General features: G+C 36.9%; 1 pseudogene; it reads left to right on the forward strand.

Moving 5' to 3' along the window:
* Window positions 1-12,380: 12,380 nt before the first annotated feature.
* Window positions 12,381-13,376, forward strand: LOC119038140 (glyceraldehyde-3-phosphate dehydrogenase-like; annotated as a pseudogene).
* Window positions 13,377-20,314: the final 6,938 nt, after the last annotated feature.

Here is a 20,314-nt window from a genome sequence, read left to right on the forward strand (position 1 = left end):
ACAGTTTCACCGATATCATTACACATAGAAGCATCAAGATAAACCCAGTGAATGTCTGAAGTTCTGAGAATGCTTCTTCTTTCTTCCATTATGTGGTGGGGTGGCCAAAAAGCCCATTTAGTGTTTTCCATAAAGTAAAAGACACATTTTTCATTTTCATCAATAACTTTATTGATTTGGATATTTTGAGTATATTGGCTGTCTCCCACTAGTGGCTTCTAGTGGGTAGAGGCCAGGGGTGCTGCTAAAAACATCTTCCAAAGCATAAGACAGCCCCAGAGCAAAGAATTATTTAGCCACAATGTCAATAATATTGAGAAACTTTGCAAACCACTTTTGACACTTTTGATTAGTCACAGCACCTTCTTCATACACTGCACAAATCTTTTTTATGTATTTCAGTTGCATTTTTGCTTTCCTTGAAATAATAAAGCATAATATTCTGGAAATGCAGCGTATCTTCTTCCATCTTCAAAATTAAAATGGCTGCACAAAAATTCACCAATTTTGATCAGTTTTTTGAATGCACACTGATAAGACACCTGTCACAAACAATCTAACAAAATTGTTTTGAGTGAAGTTAAAGACAACTAAACAGTATTAGAGCCACTGTATGGAAAAAAGTAAACAAACTTTTTGGCGAACCCCATAGTAGTAACTCTGTCTCCTCATGATATAATAAGTTAATTACACCATCCTGTATAACACTCGTTCTTTGCCTGCTGGCCCACTGGTCCAAAGAGTCCAAAATAATCAGGTGGCAGCCATAGCTTCAGATTTATTAGAACTTTCCTGGTCCCCTGTATTACAGAATAACATAAGTTTTGCAGATAAATGTACAAACGTCCAGAGTGATTTATTGTGAGTGATGACAAAAGGCACTCCTACTTCTTTGTTTTCTGGACCCATGTGTTCTGGCTGTTACAGTCATAGCAATATAATGACCATTGGTTCAAAGTATATGTCACATCTTGAAGGGCAGCACTCCATTGCCACAGAATGTCATCCACAAGCTGGTGTCTTAGCTTGTATCTGTAAAGAAGTTGTTTTAACAAAGAAGTTGTTTAGTTTTTTTGTTCTATCAAAGTGGTATACTCAGGTAATAAATAACATATATGGTAGGCCCAGTGATTCCTGGTCATCTGAATATATTTATGTCCTCTTAGCTGTAAATAGGTCCAATGCAAGCAACTTGAACAAAATTATTGATTGGTTTAGAGTGGCAGTACCATTCTAGCACACAGCATCAGTCTCTGCTACAGGCAGATCTGATGATTCTGATCCAATAGCAGCAGTTATTGGATTAGCTTTGGTAGGAGACAGCAATGTTGTAGAGCACATATACAACCACCACGACTACTCTTTTATGGGCCTACAATGAGCACTTTCATGGCCAAGGACAGAAGCTAGCTAACCTCTGTTGATGGGTTACACAGTACATTTTATGCTCATTCCAAGCATCCACTCACATATCTCTTCCTCGGTCCAGTTCCTCCTAGGCTCCTGATCCACTAGCCAAGCCACATGGCACTTCTCAAGATCTTATGTATAGTCTTTCAAACTACTTTTCTGTCTACGCAAAGGTGGTGACCTAGTGTACTGCTTCAAGCTCTGCCCTCAGGGATAATTTTCTTTCGTCATGACCTTTGGGCCACACCAGTGTAAATTCATAGATAGTGTAGCATTGGTTCACTTTTAGCACTGTCCAACATATTTAGCCAACTCATTTGTAAAGCAAGGCATAAAAGAACATCTTTAAAAATCCCATGTGTTTGGAGATTTGGAATAGCATACTACTAAATGACTTTGGCTTAACAGAAAAAAATGTAAAAGAAACTTGTGAAATACTTAGAACTAAAAGTTAATGTCCTGTATATCAAGTCTAAGGAATATTACTAAAATAATGTTTTGTGGAAACAAAGTTTTAAATATATTATTAGAAAACTAGAACAATTGAAAACAAGTGAGCTGGGAGTTCAAGCCAAGAAGTTAGAAAAGGGACAACAGAGTAAAGGTGGTGGGGAACAAAAGAAGGAAATGTGTAATAAAGGTAGAGGCAGTGTCAATAAAACAGAGAACAACAAAAAATAAATGCATGAAGCAAAAGGGAGAGAGCAACAAAACCAAGAGCTGGTTCTTTGGAAAGACAAATAAAGTAGACAAATAAATATGCATATCCTGGTAATACGCCCAGAGATAATCTTGCACGGCCCCACAAAGGAATAGATTCAGGCTAAGTTTGTCTCAGCACTATTTGTGATAACAGACATTTGAAGGCACCATGTTTACCCATCTCTGAGATAACGGATAGATAAAGTGTGATGATACATATGATAGAATGCTATGAGGCAGTCAGAAATAATGAACTAGATGTAATCAAAACTACATGGATAGCTCTCGAAAATATGTAAGATAAAAATATTATACATAGTGCAATCTCATATACGTAAATTAAAAACACCTGAATATGGAAGGAACACTGAGTGTTTTAGAGATACAGACATTTTTTAGGAAATAAAACACATTAGAATAGGCCCTGGGGAGAGTGGGGCAGATATGATATAAACCGGAATAGGATCTGAAGAGGAAATATACCATAATAAAATTAAATATGATAAAATCAAACAAGAGATGGGTTGTGCTAATATAGCGTATCATAAACCAAAAGCAGACTACAATAGTATGGAATAACCTCACACACAATAAAACACACTTGGTAATTCCATGGAAATAATCTGAGTTATGGACCAAACTATTTGTACTTGGAAATTTGAAAAACTGTATGTCACTATTAAGCACTAATTGCATGACATGAAAAATGAATTTTATATAATATAGAGATGTTATTCTTTCATAAAGCCAAGACATGTCCCTTTGAAGAATTTTGAGATTTAATCTGTGATTCAGGTTTCCCTTGGGCTTTATTATGCTTTTTCTGTGAGCAAACTTTCCTTATAATATTTCCAGTCCCTAAAGCATTCAAATATTATCCAACCTAAAACTCTGTATGATATGAAAATATCCTAAAAGTAATAAAATGCATCATCTGATCCTGAAATCCTAATTTTAGATCTATACTTTTAAGGTTCCAATTCTTTTTTTTTCTCTTCACAATATTTTAATAATTTTTATTTTTTTTGGCAGATCAGTGGATGAAGATAAAACTTTAATTCCTAAGCACTCAAATTACCTAATGTGTTTTTGTTTTATAAACCCATGCATAAAATAAGTGACACAAAATAATTACACTTTGAAAGTTTGCCTGACAGAACCAAAACAATGTCCCAGTTGGCTTTCGTACATTTAAAAACAACAATGTATTACCCAGAAATGTGCCACTTTGACACTTACGTCACTAGTTTTGATCTAATGTCTATGTGCCATACCTATCCTGTCCATTTTCCTTGGTAGATAAATCATTTCCAGTGGCAAATCTTCCCTTTTTCTTGGCAGCATCACCTGCTAAAGCAGTCTGAAGCACTTCAAAACTACAGGCTTCCTGTTTGGTCATCATCTTGGCCAATATCTTCTGTTAGATTTAACTTATTAAGGATGTGGTAGATCTTATGAATATTACCAATGTTGAGAAATGAGAATTCAGCTGTAAGACCACATTCATTCCCTCTGAGCTCCAGCACTAGGGCAGCAGCTTGAGAGGCACCAGAGCCATAAGGGAAGGAACTGAACAGTTGGGCATCAGGGTGAGAGCTGACGGGGCAGCTATCTCCCCGGCAGAAATGCTGACAGAAGCCATTCCTTGTTCCTTTCTTAATGATTTTTAAAGTCAATATACCTTAAGCCATTTTTACGTCAGATATAAATATCAATTTACTTGCTAAAGTATCCATTACATTTAAAGCATACATCTTAAAACTATAAAGATCTTTGACAGATATTATTTTATCTGTTTTGAACACTCAGAAAACAGTCAAATTTGTATTGTTTCTTGTTGTGAACATTGATGATACTTTTGTCCTAAGTCAAAAACGATTTTATACAAAGACAATCATATTTAGGTTTAATGATCAGCTTTGGAGTGGAGATAGAATAAAATTTGTCTTTAGACAAAAATAATTGTACCAAAGAAATCTTAGCTCCAGGATCACAGAGTATTAGTCTAAGAGAGGCCTGAAGATAGTTCGGGGACATCATTTGCTAAAAGAATCACTTGTGTTAAAACTAAAATTTACATGGTTTAGTATACAGAAAATACAGGTGGTACTCAATGTTTTTGAATGAATTCGGTGCCAAGATATATCATCACAGCCTATCACTTCTTTTTTATCAACATCTTTATTGTAGTTTTTCCACTACCATTTATCCCCCAATACCCCCTCCCCCCAGCAATCACCAAGCACCCAGTTGTCCATGTCCATGGGTCATTTTTCCTTTTTGCTCATCCCTTCACCCCCTAATCCCCCTCCCCATAGCTGTCATTCTGCTTTCTATCTATAAGTCTGTCTCTATTTTGCTTATTCAGTTTGTTCATTTGATTCCACATGAATGAAATCATATGGTGTTTGTCTTTCTGTGACTGGCTTATTTCACTTATCTTAATGTTATCCAGATCCATTCATGCTGTTGCAAAGGGTAAAATTTTCTTATTTTTTACAGCTGGGTAGTATTCCATTGTGTAAATGTCCCATAGTTGTTTTGAGTGGACATTAGTATATGTCCATTCATCTACTAATGGACACTTGAGCTGCTTCCATATCTTGGTGGTTGTAAATAACACTGCAGTGAACATAAGGGTGCTTATGTTCTTTCAAATTAGTGTTTTTGGTTTCTTTGTGTATATTCCCAGAAGTGGGATCACTGGCTCAAAAGGCAGATTGATTTTTAATTTTTTGAGATATGTTCATACTGCTTTCCACAGTGGCTGCACCAGTCTGCATTCCCACCAACTATAAAAGGGTTCCTTTTTCTCCACATCCTTCTCCACACTTGCTGTTTGTTGATTTATTGATGGTAGCCCTTTTGAATGGTGTGAGATAATATCTCATTGTGGTTTTAATTTATATTTCTCTGGTGATTAGTGACATTTAACATCTTTTCATAAGTCTATTGGCCATCTGTATGTCTTTTTTGAAGAACTGTCTGTTCAGTTCCTTTCCCATTTTTTTATCTGGATTGTTTGTTTTTTGGGTGTTGAGTTTTACATGTTCTTTATAAATTTGGGATATTAACCCCTATCAGATATTTTGCTGAATGTGTTTTCATTCCATGAATTGTCCTTTTATTTTGTCGATGTTTTTCTTTGCTGTGCAAAAAATTTAAATTTTATGTAGTAGTCCCATTTACTTATATTTTTTTTGTTTCTCTTGCCTGAAAGATATATCAGTTAAAATATTGTTACAAGCAATGTTCAAGATTTTACTGCCTATGTTTTCTTCTAAATCTTTTACGGTTTGGGGTCTAACATTTAATTCTTTAATCCATTTTGAATTTATTCTTGTTCATGGTGTAGGAATGTGATCTAATTTCATTTTTCTGCATGTGTCTGTCCAATTTTCCTAACACCATTTATTGAATAAACTCTCTTTAGCCCATTGTATATGCTTACTTCCACTGTTGAATATTGACTGCCACTGTGTGGGTTTATTTCTGAGTTCTTTATTCTGTCCCATTGACCTATGTGTCAGTTTTTATACCAGTACCAGGCTGTTTTGGTCACTATGGCCTTATGGTATAATTTGATATTAGGTAGTGTGATTCTTCCAACTTTGTTCTTCTTCCTCAGAATCTTTCTATAGTTATATGGGGCCTTGTGATGTTCCACATAAATTTTTGAAATATTTTTTCTAGTGAAATACATCATTGAAATCTTGATAAGAATTGTGTTGAATCTATAGATTTCTTTGTGTTAGCATGGGCATTTTAGTGATGTTCATTCTTCCTATCCATGAACACAGTTAATTATACCTCCTTCTATTACTTCCTTCAATGTCTAATAATTTTCTGAGTACAGGTCTTTTACATCCTTGGTTAGGTTTATTCCTAGGTGTTTTATTCTTTTGAAACAATCATGAATGGGATTGTTTTCTTAATTTCCATTTCTGATTGTTCTATATTGGCATATAAAAATGCAACTGATTTCTGGACATTAATTTTGTATCCTGCTACTTTTCTGAATTCATTATCAGTTCTTGTAGTGTCTTGGCGGAGTCTTAAGGTTCTCTATGTACGGCGTCATGTCATCTGCAAATAAAGGCAGATTTAGCATACTGAAAATATAGCTGGTACTCGATTAACTTTTGAATGGATGAAGTGCAAAGGTACATTATCATAGGATATCATATCATTTTAAGTAGCCTTCATTGAGGTTGTCATCTGAAGATGTAACAGGAAGGTTCTCAGGCAGGGTCTGGAAGATGGTGCAGATGGGGCTGAGTGAGAGTTTCATCTGCACCTTTAAAATTTTCTCTAGTGATACTCATGTTGCCTATAACAGCTTCTGGCTGAATAGGTGTCTGGAAGTGTTATATGTCCTTGAGGGTACAGACTAGATGACGTTTAGGCTGTTGTAGATCAGATGTCAACATAAATATGTATGCATTCGTGATAGTAAGTGGACTACTGGGAATTTATTCCAATTACTTTCACTTTCAATACCTCATAGTGTAATGGTGGAGTTTGTAATGTGTTTTGTAGTACTGGCACCAAATGTTCAAATTTACCTTTGTTTAAAACTCTTTAACAAAAAGCAGCATCCTAAACCAAGCCCTTTACAAAGTGCCATTCAAAATCTTATGCTAATTCTGAACATTTAGTTCCCTTGGATTTTTGTTGCCCAGATTTTTTAAACAATATTTTTCTTGTTGTTAGCTTCTCTGACTGTGATTTTGAGAACACTGTCTCCCGCCTCACTAGGTGCTTGTAGGGAATCTCTCCTGCTGTGTTTCACATGGGTTGCTTCTGTATCTTAGTAGCATCCCTGAATGCTTTGTTCTGTTCTTTTAGCTGTCGTGATGTGTAAATGAGCCCTTACAATTCCTCAGCTGTGAGATGTATGGTTTTACATGACTAGTTTATTTATAAATTCCTCCTTAATCTCTGAGATTCTCAAGACCAGAAGCTGTGACTTACCCCATGTTTATATCTCCAGTATCTAGATCATAGCCTGAAATACAGAAGGCGCTCAGTAACTGTTGAGGTGAACAGAAAAAGAAGGAGATTTGGGACTGAAACTGAAAGAAATTTATTCTCATCAAGTTCATTTCATGCTATATGTCATATTTTATGCCAGAGTTTGTTTTGTGGAAGATGGTACATGCATATGTACATACTTGCTGCCAAACTAAAAACAAACAAACAAACAAACAGTAAAGCTAGTACTACAGGAGTATGAATAACTGGCCTGAAATGAAACAATATTAGGATAAGTACTACAAAATTCTCTTTCAAAAAGTTTCAACTCTTCTGTCTAAATTCAGCTGATAGATAGGGAATTTCTCCCAATTCCAACATGATATCTATCAGCCATGAAAGTCAGAAACATTTGGGGGAAAATTGCTTGGTTAAAACTAGAAGTTGTTATATCTTGCCTAATAAAACTTGGATTGTCATTCAACACACTTAAAAGAGTTATGGTCCTCTGATTGGCATGTAGCCACCCTAAAGTAGAATGGATAAGGAACAAAAAGAAGTTATAGGAATAATGCCTTTCTCTCTAGATGTAACATTCAAATCATTGAAAATATCTCAGAATAGGAGGTCTGATTTCATACACTGTCTCCCTAGTGTTCCACAAACCAAAGATAATTCCAGGGAATAAAGATCTACTTCTAACAATCTTTTACCATATTGATTCAGTTACCTATTACTGCATAACCAATCACTTCAAGATTTAGCAGCATCAAATGGTTTTACTGTATCTCACAACTGTGTGGGTAAGGACATTGAGCAGGTCTCAGCTGAGAGACTCTTCTGTTCCACGTGGGATTGACTGAGATCATCAATGAATAAACTGGTGAATAGGATGGTCTGAAAGGTCCAAGACCTTTCACCCTCGTGACTGATACCTTGGTAGGAAAGTCTAGGAGGCTGAGTTCAGCTGGAAGCGTTGACCAGAGAACCAGCTTATAAATTGTCTAGCGTAATTGTTGCAAAGTAGTTAAATTTATTACATGACAGCCTAGGGTTTCCAGAAAGAGTTTTTCAAGAGACAGAAATTAGATGCTACCAGTTTCTTGGGGTACCACTCTGGAAACTGGCTCGGTGTCATTTCTGCCATAGTCTATCAGCCAGAGCAGGCACAGAGCCCTCCATAAGTAAGGGGACAAATGTCTAGACACTTTGGGCTTCTGAGAGCAGAGTGAGTGTGTTGTCATTACTATATCGAAATGTGTGCAATTTTTTTTCTCATCATCGTTAAATAATAGAATGTGAAGACAAAAGGTACCATTTAGACCAAACTTGACATTTCACAGAAGTAAAAACTGAGGTTCAATTCTCATACAAGTAATTTATATGTCCATGTCCGGCAGAACTAACACCCAGGGCTCGCTCCTTGATCCTCTTCAGTTGTACTGATGTCATGTGTATTTTGTCTTGGTATTTTTTCAAAAGGAATTTTATTAGCAAACTGAAAAGGATAAGCTATTTTTCTGAATGAAAGGCAAAAATTTTTATTGTCTTAATATTTGGAGATGTTGGCCTTAAACAAGTAGTCAGATATTTCTGCAGCAAAATGGGCTTGTTTGTAATCAACAAAGAATTGCAGTTCATGGCATCTTGTTTAACGGTGAACTAAATGCACAAGTCCCTCTTTTACAGAAGAGAAAAGGAAGTTGAGACAAACATTAATTAGAGAGCTCCTGCTCTGGGATCTACATAGGGTGTAAGAGCGCCCCCTTCTGGCCTCTTAACTTTATTTTACTTTTTAAAAAATTTAAATTTACTGATTTGAGAGAGAGAGAGAGAGATTGATTAGTTGTTCCACTCATTTATGGATTTGTTGTTTGCTTCTTGTATATGCCCTGACCAGAGATCGAACCAGAAACCTTGGTATATAAGGACAATGAATGCTCTAACCAACTGAACTACCCGGCCAGGCCCAACTTTATTTTAAATGAGGTTTTTTGTTTTCGTTTTTGTTTTTTACAAAGCACTGTCATAAATTACAGCATTTGTGGTTTTAGTGTTAGGGAACATTTTCTTCAATTACGTATTTGCTTATTCCCCACCCCTTATTTTTTTCTTTCTGGAACTTTTATTTGATTGGCAACATTCATGCTGAATTACTTCTTTATGTGCCTTTATTTCCTCATAATAACCATCTCTTTGCCTTTTGTTCTATGATTGTGGAGAGTTTTATAACTTTATCTTCCAAATAAATCATTTGGTATTGATTGTTCATTTATTAAATTTTATTATTTTTAATTTGTAGGAACTATGTTTTTCTTTGATTGCAACCTTTTTCCTGCACCCTGTACTTGTTTTGTGGATATAGTATTCTCTTGTATGATATCCAATCTGAAGATAGTTAATTCATTTTTTAAATGTTCTCTTTTGGTTCCTTAGATCATCCGATTGGTCATTGTAGTAAATCTCATTAATGCCTTTGGCTTTGTCAAACGCCTGGTAAAATTTTTTGACTAATGTTCTAAGTTGATTAGTTAAGGTGGTATTATGGGTTGAATAGTGTCCTCCAAAATGATGTGTTGAAGTCCTCCTGTCGTCAGTACCTGTTAATATGACTTTATTGGGAAATAGAGTGTTTGCAGATGGAGTAAAGTCCAGGATCGCTGGTGTTCATATAATAGCAGAATTTGAATTTGGACAGACTGGCAGAATGAGAGACAACTAGGGAGAGTTTGAAGGGCTGCAGCTGCAGTTCAGAGACCGTCTGCAAGCTGCCGGAATCTGCGAGGAGGCAAGGAAGGATTCTGCCCTACAGGTCTTGGGATCATATCCTGGCAGACAAGCTTAATTTCAAGAGTCTATGTTCCAGAACTGCGAGACAATACATTTCTGTTGTTTTAAGCCACCCAATTCATGATATTCTATTACAGCAGCTCTAAGAAATTGATACAGATGGGTTTCCTAAGTTTTGTTTGGAGCTGCATGGATCCTTTTCCTCATACTGTTCTGCCTTGAGTGGAAGAGCTATATAAGTGAGGCAGTACCTGAAGGCACATGTGAGGAAGGACTAGAGTATCCCCGCTATCTGCCAGAAAAAGGAAGACTTTTACTTAGGTGATTAGTCAGAGTTCTCCAGAAAAACATACCCAGTAGGACGTGTGTATATACATCCTGCATAACACATGTATACATTCTATGCACACACACGCATCCTATATATGCACACACATACACACACCTTACTGATGTATATACATATAAGTATATATGTGTGTGTATATATACTGCCTTCTGGAGAGACTTGCTGCAGCCCGCCCAAATAATGCCACCTCTCTAGCTTTGTTATTATTTATCCTGATGGTTTTTCAGAAAAACATTCCTCCTCTTCATATTTGTTCAGTTTGAGCTTTCTGTTTTTCTGGATCTGCTCTAAATTTGGCAGTGGTTTTCTTCAGGATGTGGTTTTCTTCAAAGCATCTGGGCCTTGGTTTTTCTCACTCTCTCACTTCTCAATCCAATCATGATCTATTTACCAAAATCCATATAATTAATTGTCCCATACAATCTTCAATATCCAGAAGTTCTTCAAGATATCTTATCTGTTCATGAAAAGCTTTCTTATTTTGTAATGCCACTATGAACTTCTAATTTTAAGAAATTTGAAGCATAAAAAGAAGCAAATACATGTGTTTGGTCTTTCATATCTATTCACTCTGTGGCTTTGATGTTGAAATGTAAAATATCAAGACCAGAAGCAAAGGACTTCTTGTTAAAAAATGGTTAATTACCATGTTTTTATCACTCTTCTCTCTTAAAATAAAACACATGAATTAAAAATGTGTTTATGCGTGTTAGTGTGTATAATGGAAAATGACACATAATGTATGAGAAATTTCCTCAACTTTCAAACGATAGAGTGTAGTTGGGTGGGTGAATTAATTGACTTACTTTGTGTGCTTTCTCCACTCCAAAGCACATAGAGAGTGAGTCAATAATTTCCCCTGTGGCTCAGAGGCTCAGCACTTGCAGGTGACCAGGAGGCTCTCAGTGTGCTCCAGGCCAATATCTTTAGACCCCACAGGAAGATAAGAATTTCCCCACTCACATCTGCACCCCTCATCCATAAAAAGATAAGAGGCTTATTCTCAGAATAATTTGAACCAGAGAAGCTGCAGATTCAGGAAAGCCAGTTGAATGGCAGACCGTAATGAGGCAAGGGGCTAACAACATGGTATTAAAAGAATTATTACATATTGAATGCTAAGTTCCTGTATTAATTTCATCACACTGCTGTAGCAAACTCAGTGGCTTATACAATAGAAATGTATTGTCTCACAGTTCTGCAGGCTAAAAATTCAAGATCAAGGTGTAGGTCGGATTGGTTCCTTCTGAGGGCTGTGAGGATCTGTTTCATGCCTCTGGTGGTTTGCTGGCAATCTTTAATGTTTTGGCTTCTTCTGTGTCACCAATTTTTGCCTTTATCTTCATGTGGCATTCTGTTTTTGTGTGTGTCCAAGTTTCCCTTTTCACATGAAACCAGTCATATTGGATTAGGGGCCCATTCTATTCTAGTATGACTTGATCTTAATTAGTTACATCCATAAATGACTATTCCCAAATAAGGTCACATTCTGAGGTGCTGGCATGAATGAAAGGCAGGGGGAAAAGGTGGGGAGAAACTTAATTCAACCCATAGTGTCTCCTCTGGGAATTCCAGTAAGTGGGCATATTGTAAACATCCTGTCTCCCTTCACCCTATGAGTTTGAAGAAACTAAAAGCACTTAGATGTAAGATTATCAAAATCTGACATTTGGAATTCTTCAAATATTGTGCTTTACTTCTGATCATTCTACTTGTTGCCAGGTCTCATCCATGCACTCAAAGATTCCAATCAGCTATTTAGTTCATAAATATGAATGAGCATCCAAGAACCACTAGGTACTTAAATAATGTTTCTCAGGGAAGAGACAGATTGAAACAAGGAGTCAGAAGTAGGAGGGACTAAAGGCAACAGACACAATGCAGGAACAGAAGAAAGCTTTTAAAAAATTATAACTGATAGTCACAGAGAGAGAAAAGAAAATACTGTAGTCATAAACCTAAAATTGGATGCCATGAAATAGAAATATTCAGAATATAAGGAAGAGGTCTTAAGAAATCAAAAGGATAGAAATAAATAGAAGAGAGTAGACTGTCAAAGAAATAACATACATATAAATCAGAATGGCTCTCTGCTCCTCCTGTTCCCTAGGCAGCTGTGTCTGCCCATACAGTGCCAGCTGCACCCAGAGACACGATGGTGAAGGTTGGGGTAAATGGATTTGGCTGTACTGGGTGTGTGGTCACCAGAGTTGCTTTTAACTCTGGCAAAGTGGACATTGCACCAACAGTAACCCCTTCATCGACCTCAACTACAAGGTTTGCATGTTCCAGTATGAGTCCACTCATGGAAAGTTCAAAGGCACAGCCAAGGCTGAGAATGGGAAGCTTGTCATCAATGGAAAGTGCATCTCCATCTTTTGATAGCAAGATCCTGCCCCTGCCAACATCAAATGGGGTGATGCTGGTGCTGAATATGTTGTGGAGTCCACTGATGTCTTCACTGCCATGGAGAAAGTTGGGGCTCACTTGAAGGGCGAAGCCAAGAGGGTCATCATCTCTTCCTCCTTTGTAGATGCCCCCATGTTTGTGATGGGTGTGAACCATGACACACTGACAACTCCCTAAAGATTGTCAGAAATACCTCCTGCACCACCAACTGTTTGGTCCCCCGGCCAAGGTCATCCATGACAACTTTGGCATCATGGAGGAACTCATGACCACATTTCATGTCACCCAGGATACCACAGATGGCGCCACTGAAAAGGTGTGGCATGATGGCCAAGGGACTGCCCAGAACATCACCCCTACTTCTACTGGAACTGCCAAGGTTGTGGGCAAGGTCACACCTGAGCTGAATGGAAAGCTCCCTGGCATGGCTTTCCATGTCCCCACCCCCAATGTGTCGGTTGTGGATCTCACCTGCCACCTGAAGAAAGCTGCCAAATATGATGACACCAAGACAGTAGTAAAACAGGCATCAGAGGGCTCCCTTAAGGGCATCTTGGGCTATACTGAGGATGAGGTTGTCTCCTGCAACTTTAACAATGACACCCACTTCTCCACCTTTGGTGATGGAGCCAGCATTGCCCTCAATGACCACTTTGTCAAGCTCATTTCCCAGTATGACAATGCATTTGGCTACAGAAACAGGGTGGCGGATTTTATGGTCTACATGGCCTCAAAGGAGTAAGAGCCCTCTGGTCTACCATCCCCAGCAACAGAAAGAGGTGACCTCGGCTGCTGCTAGTCCTTGCTGCAAACTGATCCCCCCCCACACTGAGAATCGCTTGACCTTCAGTTTCCATCCCATATCCCCTGAAGAGGGGAGGGGCTTAGGGAGCCCAACCTTGTCATGCACCATCAATAAAGTTCACTGTACATAGCCAAATAAACAAGTAAATGTAATACAAAATAATGTATATTCCACTTATTTCCCTGGCAACATTCCTTCTCAATACTTTCTTCTTGCTCCAATCTGAATCTATTTTTCTCTAGGTTCAATACAGTGTTCATCCTAGAACGTCTTTGATGCCTATCTGGCAGTGTATTTTAAATATAATCTAAAAATAGCCCTGGCTGGTGTAGCTCAGTGGATTGAGCACGGGCCTGTGAAACAAAGGGCCGGTTCGATTCCCAGTCAGGGCACATGCCTGGATTGCAGGCCAGGTCCCCAGTAGGGGACACATGAGAGGCAACCACACATTGATGTTTCTCTCCCATTCTTTCTCCTTCCCTCCCCCTCTCCCTAAAAATAAATAAGTGAAATAAAATAATATAAAGCGACCTTATAAACCAAGGCACAAGATCGAAAAAAAGCCCTAGATTTCTTAATGCAACACTAGATCCTGAAAGACAATGAAATAATGCCTTCAGATTATCAAAGAATTATTTTCATCCTTCTTAGCCAAAGTTTTAATTAATTGTGAAGGAATGATGAAGTTGTTTATTCAGTCATATAAGATATCACAAAATAAACCCTTCATATATTCTTTTTTGGTAAGCTTTTAGAGAGAGCACAGGTCACACACAAGGCCTGTGGGCCGAGTCCAACCCTCCACCTCCTTTTATCCAGTGAGGCTCCTTGTTTTTACCCCGTGGCAGTGCCAAGCTCCTTGCCCCTAGTTAAGCAGTAGTTACATTGACACAGTCCTAAAATTACTTTCAGCCCTTTGAAGGCAACCGCGAGGCTGATGTGGCCCCCCGTGGAAATGAGTTTGACACTCCTGTTTTAGAGGATGTGCTTAAGCCAAGTAATAGATTTAGCAAGCTATAGATTATGGGATATGGGGAAAGAATGAACTACCAGCAAAGCAGCAAAGCAAAGGGATGTCTGAGGATGACCACTGTCTTGGATCTAGAGAAAAACAGGTTCAGATTTGAAGAGACAAAAAATGCTGAGAAAGAGGGTCTCAGGGAAAGCAAATGATATCTATAGTTTGACATATTTAAGCATCTGAAAGGTATCTGCCATATATAGGTATATAGGTATTTACCATATCTCTTGGTGCATTTGGGAAAAAAAACAAGCAAATAAAAATTGGTAATATAAAAAGGGATAAAACCTTCAGAAAAATGAAAGTTATGAGAAAGGAAATACTCAAGGTGTACTGTTTGTTCAGGTGTGAACAATCATTTATGTGGTCATAAAATGAAAATATTTTCTATTGATTTTAACCACACAATGACCCTATGGTGAGAAAAAGTGTGATGATGCTAGTGGAAAAGAACAAAATCTTCATTTTTAAGTATCATATCTAAAATTGATGTCAAAATTGTAGAATAAGCATATCATTCAGAAACATAAAAGTGGAAGCAAAAACAGGAAAAGGGCTTAAAGTAGATGATGGGAGAATTTAAAGAATAGTGAGGGGTGAGAAGGTGAGGCAGAAATTACTAACTATAAACCATTTAGCATTATCTAACTCTTAAAACTATATGTATGTTTTATGTTTGTAAAAATAAAGGCCCTGGCTGGGTAGGTCAGTTAGTTAGAGCACTGTCCCTATCCACCAAATTTGCAGGTTTGATCTCCATTGAGTCATGCAAAAATGAACAAATAAATCCATAAATAAGTGAAACATGTCTCTTTCAAATCAATAAAAAATTAAAATATAAAAGATTAAAATACCAAATTCAGTCAATCAGATATTTATAGTATTAGCATCATTATTGATAGTGGTTAACAAACACAAAAGTCAGTATGACAGACACAATAGAAGACCCTTAGTGAGGTTAAGATTAATGCAGTTATTTGTAGTGCCAAACAATTTTATTTGTAAAACCTATTTCTATAGAAATTAGAATATGAAGTTATATACAAGCATAACTTCGTGAAGATACTAGATACAGCTTTTGGCAGTATTTGCAGTGTTAATTATAAAAATCTGCTGCATTTTATGGTATATCTAGATTGATGACTATATGAATTCTAAAAATGAATTTGCTACTAAAATTCTTGTGATTGCTTGTGTTTTAGTGAAAGGTGCAGTACTAAGTTAGACAAAGGGACTTCCAGTGAAGATGGAGGCATACATAGACATGCTTCACCCCCCTGCGCAACCATAGGACAAATGACAAGTAGATGTTAAAACAAGTAACATTCGAGAGCTTCAGAAAATAAAACTGTATGGAAGTCTGACAATGAAGGATTTAAAGAAGCTACATTCATCCAGACAGGTAGGAGGGGCGGAAACCGGAGACAGTGGAGAAGCGCAGGGAGGCTATGGGAGTGGTGGAATGGATGGTCCCACATTCACCTTCAGGTGTGGTGGATAAAAGTCAGGAGGGATACCTTGGGAGTAAGTGATCCCAGGCCTAGGACAAACCATGCATCCCAGGGTTCCAGCACTGGGAAGATAAATCCCCATAACTTCTGGCTGTAAAAGCTAGAGGTGGTGGGTACAGCAGAAGAAACTGCAGGTTTTTCAGGAGGGTCCATTTAAAGGGCCCACACAGACAGTGTATGCAAACCCACCCACTCTGAGATTCACCACCAGGGCAATAGCTGGAAGGGTGCCAGTCACACATGGAGAGTGGGTGAAGTGACTGGAAACTGGGTATGTGCTGGGAAAACCTCTAGAAGTGAGGCAGTGGCATTGCCCCCCTGTGAGCCCTCTCTACACAGAGCCACAAAGCAGTAAAATGGATTGCCCCACCCTGGTGATTACCTAAGGCTCTGCCCCACATAATTTATAGGTGTCTTTTTTACAATAGGCCATACTACTAAGACAGAGAGACAAAGCAGCTCTACCTAATACATAGAAATAAACACAGGGAGGCTGCCAAATTGAGGAGAGAAAGAAATATGGGCTGAAAGAACTGAACAAAATCCCAGAAAAAGAGCTAAGAGAGTTGTTCAACATGTGGCTCAGGATGGCTATGAATGCAGCTCAACACAAAATTGTAAATTTACTTAAAACCTTTTTTCTGCTTATCAGTTTTCGTTAGTGTTTGTGTACTTAATGTATGACCTGAAATGACTCTTCTCCCAGTATGGCCTAGAGATGCCAAAAGGTTGGACACCCCACAAAAAAAACAAACGCAGAGTTAAACCACTAGTTATCAGGATGCTCAAAGAACTCATTGAGCACAGCAATAACATAAAAGAAGAAATGAAGTTTACACTAAGTGAAATAAAGAAAAATCTATTGGGAGCCTTTAGTGGAGGGGAGGAAGTCCAATTCAAATTAATGATTTGGAACATAAGGAAGAAATTAGCATCAACCAGTAAGAAGAAAAAAGAATTTTAAAAAAGGGATAGTATAAGGAGCCTCTGGGACATCTCCAAAGGTACAAACATCTGAATCATAGGGATTCCAGAAGAAGAGAAAGAGCAAGAAGTTGGAAACTTATTTGAAAAAATAATGAAAGAAAACGTCCCTAATTTACAAAGGAAAGAGACATACATGTCCAGGAACCGCAGAGTGTCCCAAACAAGTTGGACCCAAAGAGGGCCAACCAAGACACATTATAAAATATCAAAGGTTAAAATAAAGAATCTTAGAAGCAGCAAGAGAAAAGCAGATAGTTACCTACAAAAAAGTTCCCATGACTATCAGTTAATTTCTCAAAAGAAACTTTGCAGGCTAGAAGCGACTGGCAAGAAGTATTAAAAGTCATGAAAGGCAAGGACCTACAATCTAGATTACTCTATTAAGCAAAGCTATCATTTAGAATGCAAGGGCAGATAAAGTGCTTCCCAGACGAGGTAAAGCTAATAGAGTTCATCATCGCCAAGCTATTATTACATGAAACGTTAGAGACTTATTTAAGAAAAAGATCAAAACTATGAATGCTAAAAGAGTAACAAATTCACAAGTGTCAAAAACCAAATCTAAAAAAACAAACTAAGTGTACAAGCAGAACGGTGACACAACCATAGATATGGAGATCATTTGGAGGGTTATTAGCTGGGAATGGGAATGGGGAAGATGGAGGGAAAGGTGCAGGGATTAAGAAGCATAATTTGTAGGTACAAACTAGACAGGGGATGTTAAGAACAGTGTAGGAAACGGAGCTGAAGAACTTACATGCATGACCCATATGGACATGAACTAAGTGGGGCTATTGCTGGAGGGAAGTGTGGTACCAAGCACAGGGAGGCAAAATTGAGACAACTGTTAACTCCATAATCAATAAAATGTATTTTTTTTAAAAAACAGTGGAAGGAAAACATGTTAGAGAAGGGGTAGAGATGAAGAAGCATTTGTGAACCCAGGAAATCAAATAGAAAAGAAAGATTAAGAACAGATAGATATTGATACAGAGAAAGATTGCAACTTGATTGTTTTATGTTACTGATATACTGAGTAGTAAAGAAATTATTGTTGTATCAATAAGCAAGGAGATGTTAGATATACCCCAGGAGATGAGTATTCAAAAGGCTGTAATGAAAGTTCCAAAATAACAATCCTCATAGTGTATGCTAGTGAGAGTTTTAGATAACAGAAGACAGAAGTTCCTGATTCTAATCTAACGCCGATTTTTTGAAATAGGAAATCAAGGTGTTATACAGAATTTATAAGCTATAAAGAACTGCCTGATATTTTATGAAATCCATTGTATTTCCATTAACTGACAAATTTTAAAACATGTATACTGGGTTTTAGCAGATTAAATTTGTTTTAAGCATTATTGAAGTACAGTGGGGTAATGTGTACAATTACTGTGAACAACTAAAATGTTTAGGCAGTTTATAGAAAAGAAGTACAAGGATATTAAAGTAATAGCTTTGAAATTGACTCCATTACATACTTAGTAAGGAATATCTTGGGAAAAAGAAAGGTAAGTTTGTAAATGTGCAACCAAATTTTATAAAAGTAAATTTTAATAAAACTTATTTTGAAATATTTGTTCGATTAAAATTCTTTAATATTCTCATTAATAAGGTAGATACATTCTGTGACATTGCTGTTCTTCACAATTTGGATGTAACTTGTGAGTAGGTTTCAATAAAAGTTTATTTCTTATTTATGTATGTGACAAAGATAACATGTGCCTGTTGTAAATAACTGAATATTCAGGGGTATATTTTTAAAAAGGCAAATATTCTCCTCTACCCCATTTAATATCACCACTGCCGGTAATCCTAACATACAATGTGTGTTGATTACTTCATACATACTTCAGTTGTATTAGTTTTTCTTCTCAAAAGTGAGACAATACACTGTAATTTAAAAATTTTATCAGTAGTATAGAAATCTCTTCTGATTCATACATTCAGATCAGTTAGTCTCCATAATATGGATGTGTCATCAATTTTGTACAATTCCCTTAGTTGAATATTCATAGTATTTACTATATAGTATTAAAATGAACTCACCTTTACATATCTTTACATGTTGGTTGTTTTGTTCTGTAGGATGTATCATAAAAGTAGAATTTGCTGGACTAAAAATAATGCATAACATTATTACAATTGGATAGGTACTACATGAGCATGGTAAGAAAAAATTCAGAGGAAAGAGACATAAAGACAATGTTTTCCATGACATTGTTCTCCATTTCCTTCTATGCTTAAACAGAAAAGTTTACAGTCTGTCATCTAATACACAGAATAGCCACCTTGGCAGAAATGAGACCTAAGGATCCCACCCTATCCTGTATGTTTGAGTTCTTTCAATAGCAGTAGAGACTGCTGGGCAGGTTTGAGTCAAATTGTACTTTGCTCCATTGTTAATTGAGAAACTGTTTCAATAAAAACGTATTTTCTACCAAAAAATGATTATGATAATCATTAGTTAATGTGTGATTAGGCAAACCAGTGATTATCTTAATATCCAATACTCAATAAAACTCTTGATTTACTATGGGCATTGAATTAAAATGTGGGGCATTCTTATTTTTTATAGGCATTTGAACTATCAGTCCCATTCCTCAACAGATTTTAATCTAGAAATTGATGTTTTACAGACTATCAGATTTTCAGACTATACAGACCACTTAATCTGTAATAAAATTTTCAACTTTATTGGTTTATGAAGTAAGACTTTCAGATGAAACTAGTGAGAACTATTTGGCTGATAACTGACTAGTCTCACGAGAAATACTTAAGGAGTTGCTTAACAATGTGCACCCTTACCTCTGTATTGGGACACCAGGTCATTACTAGAAACAAAAGGATTTTAAAATTTTCTCTGATGTGTCCCCATTGGCTAGAGCAGTATCAGGCACACGATAGGAAGCCTGATAGTACTCAATAGTACTAGTTGATTGTACATTATTCAAATTTAACCAAGAACTCAGAGACGTGGAGTTTTAAATGATCTAACATTTAAATGAGAGCTAATAAGCACTCTAAGTAATATGCATTTAAACTAGTTAAAATTATGTAACATATTGGAGGGGTAATCAGATGAAAAGTCATGACATACATATGAAATGTATCCAATTGTAAGTCAGTCCTACTTTACAGGGCTAGGTTAATTTGAGCCCAGGGGCATCTTTTCACTATGACATACATTTCAGGAATATGATGCAATGCAATTTACACAGGAAAACAAAAAGGAACTGTTGAGACCCAGAAGCACATATAGTCAATTGGTTTACATTTAACAAACATTAGAATGGGATTCTTTAGGACAAATGAAGACAGGTGTCTGACAGTTTGGAGATATTAACTGGAAGCTT

Source organism: Artibeus jamaicensis, unplaced genomic scaffold (genome assembly GCF_021234435.1).
Source record: "Artibeus jamaicensis isolate MK-2021 breed Jamaican fruit bat unplaced genomic scaffold, CSHL_Jam_final contig_3113, whole genome shotgun sequence".
In the NCBI taxonomy this organism is placed as follows: domain Eukaryota; kingdom Metazoa; phylum Chordata; class Mammalia; order Chiroptera; family Phyllostomidae; genus Artibeus; species Artibeus jamaicensis.